Consider the following 12,850-nt stretch of genomic DNA (forward strand, 5'->3'; position numbering starts at 1 on the left):
AGGAAACCAATACAAACTATATTGATGAATAAAAATATTAATTTTACATATGTAACTCGAATTGGGCCCAACCAAGTTGCAGCCCTACTCATCGTGGTGTTTCATTCCCATTTCTTCTTTATGTAAGCTCCACAAAATTTCACTAGTGCTTTCTTTCGCTCCACAAATTTCCCTAAACTTTGTGTCTCTCTTATTTTTTATCAAACCAAAACAGTCTTGACGTTCAAAACTTGTATTTGGTAGAGATGATTCAGCTTGAAATGGGAACAGCATGCTTGGATAAGGTTTTATATAAAGGACCTAAACGATTTTTTGAATCCAGAAGCCGTTCCTGCTGCACTCCTATGTGTATGACTAGCAGCGCTTGTGTGAAATGCCTTACTAATGTCGTTCTATATGTTTCATGCATGGATGCCAGAGTTTGAACCTTGTCGATCTATATGTTTCATGCCTACCCTCTTGAACCATCGCCTGACCCAATACAACCCCTGCAGGGGCATACCGGGAAGCGCCTGATACGATAAGTAACAAAATTTTAAACCTTGAAATTAGAAATAAACAGAACCAAACAAATTAAGAATGAAAAAAAAAACGAAATTTGGATATATGCATTCGTTAAACTGGATAGTTAGTCATTTCTTTTGATTCATATGCCTGTGAATTTTCAATGTTTTCCACTTGTATAAAACTGATGCCTGCCTTCTTTCTCATATCAAATTCCTTCATGATACTTCTTATCTCCACAGCTTTGTTCCATTTTCCTGTCAATGCATAGAAATTTGCTAACAATACATAAACCTCATGGTTCTGAGAACCCAACTTGACAAGTTGTTCTGCAATCTTCTCTCCTAAACTGATATCAGAATAAATCATGCAAGAACTAAGCAGAGTCTTGTAGGCTATAACTCTATCTTCTGTGGCCATGGCTTCAATGAACTCTTCTGCTTGGTATAACAACCCGCCTCTACTCAACAAATCTATCAGGCAGTAAAAGTGCTCAATCTTGGGTTGGATTTTATAAATCTCCACCATCCTACCAAACAAAAGGAGGCCTTCCCCAAGCAGACCTGATCGGCTGCATGCTGTCAAAGCTGCAACAAATGTAGTTTCATTTGGCTCTATACCTTCCTTTTCCATCTGCTCAAACAATCTCAGAGCTTTGTGCCCAAGCCCATAACTGGCAAACCCTGTGATCAACGCAGTCCAGGTGAAGATATCCTTGTGCTCCATCTTATAGAACGCTTTTACAGCTTCCTCCAGACTCCCACATTTGGCATACATATCAATCAGTGCAGTTCCAACAAAAACATCTATTCTTATATTCCTTTGCATGATAAATCGATGATGAACCAGCCTTCCTAATTGTAGTTCAGATAAGCTAGAGCAAGCTGAAAGCACACTCACAATAGTGGTCTCATCTGGTGTTACAAATTCTGTCTCCATTTTTTCAAAAAGTTCTAAAGCATCCTTTGGACGCTTGGCCTTAACATAACCATGTATCATCGAGTTCCATGAAATCAAATCTTTAACAGGCATCTGATCAAAGACGCAACGAGCTAAATCTATTAAGCCCAACTCTGTGTAGCCATTGATCAAAATTGTATGTGACGCAACATCTCTTCTGTCCACCATTTCATGAAACAACTGAATTGCAGAATCCATGTCACAACCTTTAGCATACATACCCAATACTGCATTCTCCAATTTCAAGTTACGTCTAATGCCCAGTTTTATTAAATAACCGTGGATTGATCTTCCACACCTTGTATCTCCTACCTTTGTACAACCCGACAATACCACAGCAAGGGTGATTCCATCAACTCCAATGCCATTAACCACCATTGTCTTAAACAGAACCAAGGCTTCAAACCATGAATTTGGACTTGCACTATAACTTGATAGAACCGAATTCCAACTTGCCAAGTCTCTCTGAGGCATTAAATCAAACACAAGTCTTGCCTCTTCCATCATGGCTCCTGCCCCATAAAAATGAATGAGAGAATTCTGTATATAAATATCTGACTCTAGGCCAGCCTTTATGATATGGGCATGGATTTCTCTGCCCTTTGGTAAAGAAAGTAGACGAGTGCAAGACTTGAGCAATGCAGGAAATGTGTGATTATCAGGAGAGATAGAGCATGCTCTAATGAAGTAGTTGTATATGAAGACGGCTTTGATGGGTGTTGGGCTCTTAGAATAGGCTCTAATGATGCAATTCCAGGTGACAATACTGTTGATGAGACCAGTTGTAATGGATTTGGCGAAGATTTGGGCGAGTTGATCGACGCTTTGGGTTGAAACTTTGAGCGCTGAAAGGATAGCTTTCAAGTGCCTTAACATTATTCTCCTCCGTTGGAGCTGAAATTTGGCCCCAGAATTGAAGGTTCCGGATCTGCTACAAATACAAGATGGAGATGTCAGATGTGGGGCCTTCCTGGGTCCCAGCCATCTTGCCACATGGAAATTTTCTGGGTGCAATCCTTAACCCGAAGAACATGGCTTACACAAACCGGATTGAGAAATCAGGTGCCGAGGAAATCAATCTCACCCAGCTCTGTGGAGGACGGCCCAGCCAGGTGAATACTGGATTATTTGAGGTCCTAGGTAGGGGTGCCAATGGACGAAATCGGATTCGGTCCTCAGACCGTTCACACATTCTCAATGCTCGGCTGTAAAAAACTGTGAGAATGATGTGAATATGATCTTGTGAGCACTGAATCCGATCTCTCAATGGACTGAGTTTGGGTTGGGTGGTTGGGCCTGTCCAAATAAAAACCAATTTGAAGGATAGATCAACTAACATATGTTGAACCGGGCCAGTTCAGTATCATTGGTTCAAACTTCAAAGTATTTATTGAATTAGACTGGACCTGATCTGTCCTGTCTGTAATAGATTTATATTAAATTGGGTCGGATTGAACTAATATCCAGTCCATTAACAGAAGATAAGAATACGGGTCAATAGACCAGATTCGGATTGAACGACCCAGTCCAAATTAAAACCAATTTAAATAGATAGGACGGTCCAAACATTGAATTGGACCAGTCCCCATATTAGATACCCGATCTATTGACAGCTTTGAAGCTCTACTTTTACACTAGAACAAGTGTTCCTTGCTTAGCACTGAAAATTTGTCTATGCTAGAGTCCTGGTCTGAACCACAATTCCACACAAACCATGACTATCTTGGCAAAATTTCCATCAATAGTTCTTTGTTCTTTTGGTAATTAAAGACCATCAAAAGTTCAAAATCATCCTTTGAGAGGTCTACAAAAAGCCATTAATGCACAAATAAATTCGATCTACAAAAGCAAATAATATGCAACTAGGATTGTTGATTGTGTAGCTATTCTGTATATATATATATATATATATATATTCAAATCTCCAATTGCATGACTATCATTGTATATATCAAACTGTCATCAATGTAGAAAACTTAATACACATTCTGTTAATATTTAACCCACTCTTGAACTATGTTACGATGTATTTCGTTTATTTCTAATGGGGTGTTCTTTTTTTGGATTTTGAGTGGGGGAAAAATGGTTAATGGGATTTTGGTTCCCATTGACCAAGAATCCTATGTTCATTTTCAGATTTATGAGGGGACCAGTGAAAGTTTATTTTCCTAGTGGGTAAATAATTTTCTCACCTAGTGGAGAGTTGTTAACACTTGAATGGGACAAAAATGCCCCTTTTAATAATAGATTTTTATGGATAAAATGGTCATTACCTTATTTACCTAGGAAATAAAAGAACATGGGTAAATGCACTTACTCGGGTAAGTGCTTCCAAGGAAAAACTTACCCAGGTAATTGTATTTACCCGAGTAAGTAATTTACCGAAAAGCAAACAGGGCCTAAGTGAAAACATATAGAAAGTCTGCAATAACAACTACATAAATGCTTTGTAAATTGAAAATGGTCAAATATCTTTAAAAATATGGAATATGGCTTGTTGTTGCTTATGGGTAAAGAACCCTAGGTCATTAATAAATTCTGTCTACTGATCCAAAAATTTTAAGAAACAAGGCTGGTGAATCAATGGAGGTGATGGGCTACAAGGATCATGGTTTTTAAAACCGACATGGTGATCGACCCAGTCAGGGGTCCGGTTCTCAGGTTGAATGGTTCAATCGTTCAAACCGAACGCTCGACCCGTTCTAACAAAAAAATAAAAAATTCAAAAAAATAAAAATGGTCAAAACCGTTCAAATGGTTCAAACGGTTAACTGCTTGGTTCAGCGGTTCACTGACCTTCGTTGACCAAAATCAATAGTTTTGGGGGGGGGGGGGGAATATGGTTTTTGGGAAAAACGGAACTGGTACCTGTCTGATTCTCGATTTTTCCGGTTTTGAAAACTACAATAAGGATTGATAGATGGGTTCTAGATTTACTACCCACAAATTGTTCTCAAGAATGACAAGGGAGATATTCTCAATGTGCAGCTATAATGTCTTGTGAGTAGAGATGTGGGAACAGCTCGTGGGTATTAGATATGAGCCCCTAACAGATTGCACTTAGTAGAATGGTAGATGATTCAGAGCAACCAAGGCTCGTGATCCAAAGGTATGGTGTGGCTAACTTGATGACCCACATGCAAAGTGACACAAACTTGGGTAAACACTTTGAAATGTACTTGTGAATAGGGGTATCATTTGGACTGGATTTGGTCCAATCTGATCCGGTTGAATATGAATCACTACAGATGGACCAGGTCTAATACAATCCGATGAATACTGCAAAACATCTTGGACCAGTCCAATTCAATGTTTAGACCATCCAATCTGTTCAAATTGGTTTCAATTTAGATTGGTTTCAATTCAAACTTGGTCCATTAACACCTATATTCTTATCTTCTATTAATGGACCAGATATTGGTTAAATCTGATCCAATCCAATATAAATCCATTATGGATGGACCAAGTCCAATCCAATCCAATAAATACTTTGGACCATTAAGTTTGGATTGGTCCAATTCAATATGTCTTATTAGTCTGTCCAATCCATCCAAATTGATTTTGATTTAACTGGGTCCAACCCAAAACTGGTCCATTAACAACCCTACTTGTGAAGATATACAGCAAGTTTGAGATTGTGGTGCCAAGGAGGTTCCCATTGGTGTGCTTGGCTCAAGCCAAGAAAGAAAAGAAAAGGAAATGATGATGATGATTGGTCAAGGTTGACTTGCAAGTTGATTGAAGCTATTAATTTGAGTGCACATGCTCACATAACCCATGAATGTGGGTGTGGGTGGTACTTACGTGATACGTTGTACAATTGGAACAATCTTAACATGACCAACTGGTTTTGATTTCCAGCAACAAAAAAAAAAAATGATTCACATGGGAGAACACCCCATATAGTGTGTTATATACAATATGAATGTATTTAGTTTCACTTGTTTTTGAAATTGTGACATTGACCAAAATAAAAAAGATAAAAACAAAAACAAAAACTTGTTATTAAAACCTGTTTTCGTTTCGAAAGGCAAAAACAAGTTAATCTTGTTAAACTTGTCTAGTAAGACTGCAATCAGTTTAGATGTGAATTCAACAAGAAAGAATGCAGAGAATAGAAGAGAAGAAAAGGAGAAGAAGAGAAGAAGAGAGAACACAAAGAGGAAAAAATTTCAGAAAAAAAATGTGGGTCATAACATAGGTTGTCGCCCTACTCAACTATTTATATTAATGATTTACAATAAGGTAAAAAACTAGTATTTCCGCTACTGCTTACATTTTTCTTTAAACCCCAAAGTTTACTCCCAGTGGAGGGGTGGTCAGCGCAAATTTATTCATATGTAATAAAAAACCTCAAAGGGGGGGGGGGGGGGATGTGAGACCTTACCCCTCAAAACTATACAAAGGAAACTGGGCTCATAAACATCGGGTGTATAGGAAACCGAAGATCAATGAATTCACAAAAATGGAAGAGTTAGACCATCTGCAGTCACCGAGTTCTGGACATGAGAAGGAAGAAGTTTTATGCAGTCATAAACTTTCTGATAGGTTAAGCAACCAAGCTTTGTGAGAGCATCTGTCGGTTGATTAACCTCTCTATAAATATGTACACAAAAGAATTCTAGTCTACTCCTAAGCTCCTAAGTAATATAAACAGACATGCAGCAATGGGGACCACATCATTGTTCTAGATCTCCACAGTTAAAGAAAAAAATACATGTTTTTGAAATCATTAAAATAATGGTTTTTAAAACAAAACAAATTTTATAGTATAGGAATTATATGATTTATGGAAAACGATATTAGATGACGAGAGGAAAACATGTTTTTGAAACTAGAAATTTAAAAACATATTTTGGGTTTCATTTTGTAAGATGAAAAGCACAGAACATGTTTTTTTTTTTTTGAAAAACAATCTATTTCAAATAAGATGGTTTTAATTTGTTTTTGAAATTGACAACAAGAATGCAGAAATGGGCATAGTAGTTGTTTTATTTACTAATCCATTTTATATAATAATAAATAATAGATTTATTTATTTATTAGCAATGCAGTATAATATATCTTATACTAAATATAATATGTTTAATACCAAATTAAAGCTCAGCCAGATCTGCTCCAATGCAGTATAATTTAATATATCTTATATTAAACATAAATAATATTTATTTTTTTAGCAATGCAGCATTGAAGCTCAGCCAGGCATGCGCCATGAGTGGCTAAACTATATAGCAATTTTCTGACTTCTTAGAACCGAAAAGGAGAGCATTCATTTAGGCGGCTGTTCGGCATCCTTTCCATTTTCTGGAGCAACGGCGCCATGAGGAATGGCAACGGGGTGGATTTAGGGTGAGGCACCCCCTCCTCATTCCTGCCTTGAAGTTGTGATACCTTGCCTCATACCCGCCCCATCCCCGCCCCGTCCTATCCCCGCCCCGTCCCCGGTGGTGGAGCAGGTTGAGGGCGGGGCATCCATGCCCTATTGGGGATGGAGAATCCCCGAATTTTCCTCGATCCAAGGCAATTACTTAAAAATTATCTATTTTATGGATAATTTATACATAAGATATAGGAATTTGGGGTATTTTAGAATTGAATTATAATACTTTAGAGGTAATTCAAAAGTAAAATTATGGGATCCTAGGATTTAAAAAAATTAGGGAAAACTTAGAGATATTTTACTAATTTACCTTCGGGTTCGGGGCGGATTCGGGGAATTATATACAAAACCCATCCCCGCCCTGTACCCGGTTCGAGGAAAAATTATTTTCCCTATCCCCGCCCCGTCCTTGTTTAGGGTCGAGGAAAACCCACCCCGTTTGGGACGGGTGGGACCCCGGTTTTACGAGGGAAATTGCCATCCCTAGGCACCACATTAGCGCCGTGTAAGAAAAAATGGTGCTCTAGGAAACAACCATCTGTTTGGAACTATTTTTCCATAGAAGACGATGCTTTAAGCCACGCCTTGGAAATTGGGAAGGCATGGCTTGGAGCAACGCCAAATTTAGCGTTTTCTGGAGCTGCAGGTTATTGCTGCCAATAGGGCAGTGATGTGGCAATGATGTAGCATTGGATAATGGGCAGAAGTGCAGAAAACGTTTTTGGAGCATTGGTACCAAACAAAAAAAATTGCTATTGCTCCAAGCAACGTCCTACCTGACTGCAGCTCAATGCCAAACATATACTAGTTAATTATGGTTAGGGCAAGCAGAATAGAAGAGATATGGCAATTTCTAATTTTCTATACTCATTATAGTACTACTGCCAATAAAAACATGTTAGTTTATCCTTTTTTAAGCCCCAAGAATGATTTCACTCAACAAAACCAAAACAATAGGAGAATGATGTAATATGGATGATATATCAAGGGGAATCAGAACCCTCTAGGGAATATAATTGCAGAGTTAGGACAGGACCACTCCAATTAATGGCCGATTTAGTCCATTTGATTGGAAGTAAGGCTCAATTTGGAAAAAATATAAATATAAATATGTAAAGTGCAAAACTTTCTATTTTGTATACATTTGTATCGTACATATTTGCATTTATAATCTTTCCAAATTGAGCCTAAAGGAATCCCGCAGTAGTTGAAATTGCACAGGTGAAATTATTGTTCCAAGAAAGAGATATGGTGATAACTGCATTAACTGCATCACCCATAAACATGGTAAGATGTGAACGAGATGATTGGGTACGTGTGCAGCGAGATTTGAAACTAATGATAATTTTCCACACCAGCCATAAACACTGAAATGAAGATCACACGTCAAGCTTTACATCTTGCTTTGGCTCTCTTGTGTTTACGTGTATTTCATACCACTTTCGTATTAATGCATGTCAATGGTTGATTCAACTAAACTAATTTGTTTACTTCTCAAAAAACGTTTACACAAGTCCTTTCACTTCTATTTTTCTTTCTTAAAATGACCAAACAATATAAAAGAAAATTAACTACGTTCTAATTTGCTTCATTAGTGTTCTTTTCTCTTCTTTATGATAGAGCGCGATCCAGCCGATCTTAGCTGTCCACGACCTTGCTTCTGAACGGGGTAGCAGGGAACCTGAAACGGAGGAGATGGGAAAGCTCCGGGGGGAACCCGGTGTGGAGGCTCCGAAGCTCGAGTTAGAATCCTTCAAAAGCAAGATAATACCAGATAGCGCAAAGTTTGCATATCTGTTTGTTGGGGGCAGAGGGGCTCTTATAATCACTTCGTGCACTCGCCCCGAGGCCTTGTCAGGTCGGGTATGATTACCCTTGTGCTTGTCAATTTGGCCATCGTCCTTTCTGCTGGGACAAAACCGTCACTGCCTAACCGTCTCTCTAACTGGAGATGGCGGTGTCAGTGGCAGTGGCAGGTGGCCGTTTAGAGTGTGGCCGCAAAACGTCAGATCCCAAGTCAGTCAGGCGAGGCGCCCTCGGGCACGGACTTCCTCAGTGTTAGGCATGGTACGACTTGTTTGGTTTGGTGCCCAGAAGGTAATGCGGAGTGCTGAGCGAGGCGAAGTCTTGAGCTCGGAGGTATCTATAGGGCAGGTCAGTTCGGCGAGGTGTATTCCGAACTGTTACAAGGTGGCCAGTTCGGTGAGGTATATCTCGAGCTGTTACAAGGTGGGTCAGTTCGGCGAAGTGTCTCCCGAGCTGTTACAAGGTGGGTCAGTTCGGCGAAGTGTATCCCGAGCTGTTACAAGGTCAGTTCGGCGAGGTGTATCCCGAGCTGTTGTTTCTGCCACGTCACGTAATAGTGAGGTCGGGCCAAATCTTCCTTCATCAATTGCCCCCCACTCCTCGCGCCAAGGGTCTTGCCATGGTGCGGGGAGTTTCGCGAGGTAGCAGGTGGATTTGTCCCGTCCTTTGAATCTTGATTGCGCGAGTTGCTTTTGCCAGGGTTCTTTGGTTTCCGAGAAGGCCGAAAACGTGCCTACTCAAGAATGCTGATGGTTGCGACAGTGCGCGTTTTAAATTTCAAAAGTTCACGCCGCTGGGACGTGACAACGGGTCATTCAAAAAGGTGTGCCACTGCTGTACGTGCGCGGGCGACTGTCAGGGAGACGTGCGACGCATTAGTTTCGGAAAGACGCGTGTCGAAGCGACGTCGGTTTCAAAAAGACGTGCGCTGACGTTTCACTTTTTTTGGAAAGACATGCGCCAATCACGTCTAGACCTTATGGGACGTGTGGTAAGTGAAAACGTGGGCCGTCGGATCGTCTTCGATCTGCATGGTCGATTCTTGGTTACTGTAGCTATAAATAGTGGGGGACCCCAGTCGGTTTGTCTACTGAGCTCGCGTCCAAGTTTTTTCCAACTCATGTCAAGGTTGGTTACATAGCCTTCACGGTTCTTTGGCTTGTTCCAGTCTCCGAAGCCTTCAAACTTTCTTCCGGTGAGTACTTTCCTTAATCCATCTTTTCCCTAATGTCTAGCTTTGATAGCTCAGACGATTCTTCAAGTAGGGCCGACGTAGGTTCCACCAACCAAGCTGTGTCCCCCGACTGCCTCAGTGATCCTGAGGTGGAACTTGAGGACTATGAACCGGTAGGCCGAGCCGCTTCGGGCAGTTTGGCATCTACCTCCCGCCGAGGTCGGATGCTAGACAGGTTTGGTCCTTCGACCATGACGCCTGAGGGGCTTCAATCCATACTTATGTCTTTCAACCTTCCTGGGGGGTATACATATTTTATTCCTTCGGGTAGCTTTCCTTGGGAACACGGTCCTAACGAGATCGTGATTTTTTGAGAGCAACTCGCTGCGGGGTTGTGACTTCCTTTCCATCCCCTTCTCGTCGAAGTCATAAACCACTTCGGTGTCACCATTGGCCAACTTCATCTGAACTCTATTCGGAACCTGGTGGGGACAGTTTCCCTTTTTTGCGAGCAGAACTTCCCCTTGGACTTAGAGATATTCTCCTCTATCTTGATGCTCAAGAGACAGGCGGGTTCTCTTCCTGGGGGAAGACGGGCATATTAACTTTCTCCTCGCCAGGGTTTTAAGCTTCTGCACGATCTTCCTAATAAGGTCCCGGCGTGGAAGCGGGACTACTTCGGCGTGCGAAGTGCACAAGGATGGCCCTTTCAGACCGGGTGGGGTGAGGCCGCTCCTGATTTAGGCGTGACTCTCGATAAAGAGACGGTGAAGGGCCTCCGGCAATGGGCACGGCAAGGTTTAAAGTGCCACCACTACTTAACGGAGGCCAAGCTTATTGCGGCCGGCCTGAGTTCGGGTAGGTTTCTAGCTACGTGATTTCTTGCTTGCTCTGTTCTTTTCATTTTTTCTGATGTCGAACTCGTTTCTACAGGTGTGATGGACGCGGAGAGAACTTGTGGGGGGCGTCTGTTCCAAGGTATGAAGAGGAGGAAGCGGGTTGCCAAGCGAACTCGTACTGAGCTGCCCCTGGAAGAGGAGCCCCAAGCCCTAGACCACACGCTGGAGGATCTGTCCAGGGAGCCCGAGGTGACTCCACCGATGCACGAAACTTCCAGGGTGCCTTACGCTGAGACCACTCATACGGGCGCTCCTGCATATTCAAGTGCTCTTGCTCACTCCGGGTTCGCTCATACGCGGGCTGGGCCCTCGGGTTCGGGAGCTCAAGGGGAGTTCAGGAGCGTGTTGATGCCGAACTACGCTCTTCAGAAGAGTAGGGAGGCTACTTTCCCTGAGGAGATCGCGGCGTGGACCGATCTTCCCTTGAATCAGGTCGCTTGCCGCGCCATAACACATGCCATGGTGGTAAGTTAGATTCCGTGTCTTTTTCATTTTCTGTCGCTTCTGCTATTATTGCTCACTTGTTTCTTTTGGTAGGTGAATTCTTCAATTCATGCCCTGGCGGCCCAATTGGAGAGGAGCTCGCGACAGGCGCGAGCTGCTGAGGCTGCCGCTCATGCTGCTGAAGAAGCTTTCCGTGGTGTAGAGGCAAACTCCCGGGCTGCTGAGGCGGCTGCTTACGCTGTTGAAGAGGCTGCTCGCGTCGCGATGGCCAGGCAGGCGAGGTCTCAGCGTGACGCTGAGGCCATGGGGGTAGTTGTCAAGCATATGGCGGACTTGAGGTTGGATTTGCAGCATCAAGTCGAATATCTTTAGGAGGACATCAGGGAGAGAACACAGATTTTTTCCCAAGGCATTGAAGATGCCAAGAAGAAGGCAGTTGAGGACTATATTGCCTCTCCGCGTTTTGATGATCTGATGGTGGATTCTTATAGGAGGGGGTTCAAATTGAGTAGGTGGATGATCCGGAATACGTACCCTGACCTTGATGTTAGTGCCACATCCACTTCGCGTATAACTCAGGAGATGGCCAATGCTGCCGATGGCGAGCCGGACTCTGAAGGAGAAGCAGGGCCTTCAGGTGTTGTTGAAGTGCCTTCTGATAATATGTGAGAAAACAAGTTACAGAAATACAACAAATCACGCGTCATCAGTCAATCCCAAAAGAGAGAAAACAACTGCTGCCTATAGACCCCCTGCTTGGCTAATGAATTGGCCATCCCATTTGCAGTCATTCTGATCTAAGTAAAAGTGGCATTGAGTTCCCATTTGTAGTAGTGCAAGAGATAACCAGTTTTGAATCCCCTTTGACCTCCAAGTTTTGTAGGCTTTCTTTCTTTACCAAGTTTTAGACCTTGTAGCAGCACTAAGCCTTTAGTGAATCTCCTACCCCTAAAGGTCCTGAATACATTGCCATCACTTTGCTCGAGGAATCTCTAAACACACCACCAATGCCAGCCAGTCCCAGTTTCCCTATAGAGCTCCCATCGAAATTCAGCTTGATTTTATTGCTATATGAGGGCTTCCATTCCATCACCTTTTTTTTTTCTTTAGAAGAGTGCCACTTCATTCCATGCTCTTATTCCAATATTCTTGGAGTGGTCGCAGTTAGTTATATATAGCTACTCAGATCTGAAATAGGGTTACCCAAACTTATTCACAAAAGTAGAATAATGCATTGATTTATCAAGTAAGGAAGGATATTGCAACCTTTAGACAAAGAGATGGGTTTTCTAGCCAATGATGCTACCCTGCAAGGAATGTGGGAGGAACTCTTGACTGTGAAGTCATTACTTGGCATAGTCCCAGGAATGCTAAAGTCTAAAAGAAGTAGAATGATTGTAATAGGGTGTTTGAATTTCTTGCAAGGCTTAATCTGGAGTTTGAGATCATTTGGATGCAAATTCTTGGTAAGGTAGACATACCTATATTGAGGAGGTTTACTCGTGTAAAGTGAGATGTATAAGATGATGGTGACAAGGGTTGGACTTGACAAAACTGCCATGGTTACCACTAGTTCTAATAACTCGACTGTTAAGGAGGCATCAACTGTTTGATAAACATGTCTTTTGTGATTATTGAAAGAATCCATGGCACACCTAAGAAACTTGTTATAGATTACATGGT

The 12,850-nt window shown here is 42.0% G+C and overlaps 1 pseudogene; it reads right to left on the reverse strand.

Moving 5' to 3' along the window:
- Positions 1-615: 615 nt before the first annotated feature.
- LOC148845312 (putative pentatricopeptide repeat-containing protein At3g15930 pseudogene) lies at positions 616-2,340 on the reverse strand (annotated as a pseudogene).
- Between the last annotated feature and the right edge of the window lie 10,510 nt (positions 2,341-12,850).

Source organism: Nelumbo lutea, chromosome 7 (genome assembly GCF_056320005.1).
Source record: "Nelumbo lutea isolate HS-2025 chromosome 7, American lotus-T2T, whole genome shotgun sequence".
NCBI classification, from domain to species: domain Eukaryota; kingdom Viridiplantae; phylum Streptophyta; class Magnoliopsida; order Proteales; family Nelumbonaceae; genus Nelumbo; species Nelumbo lutea.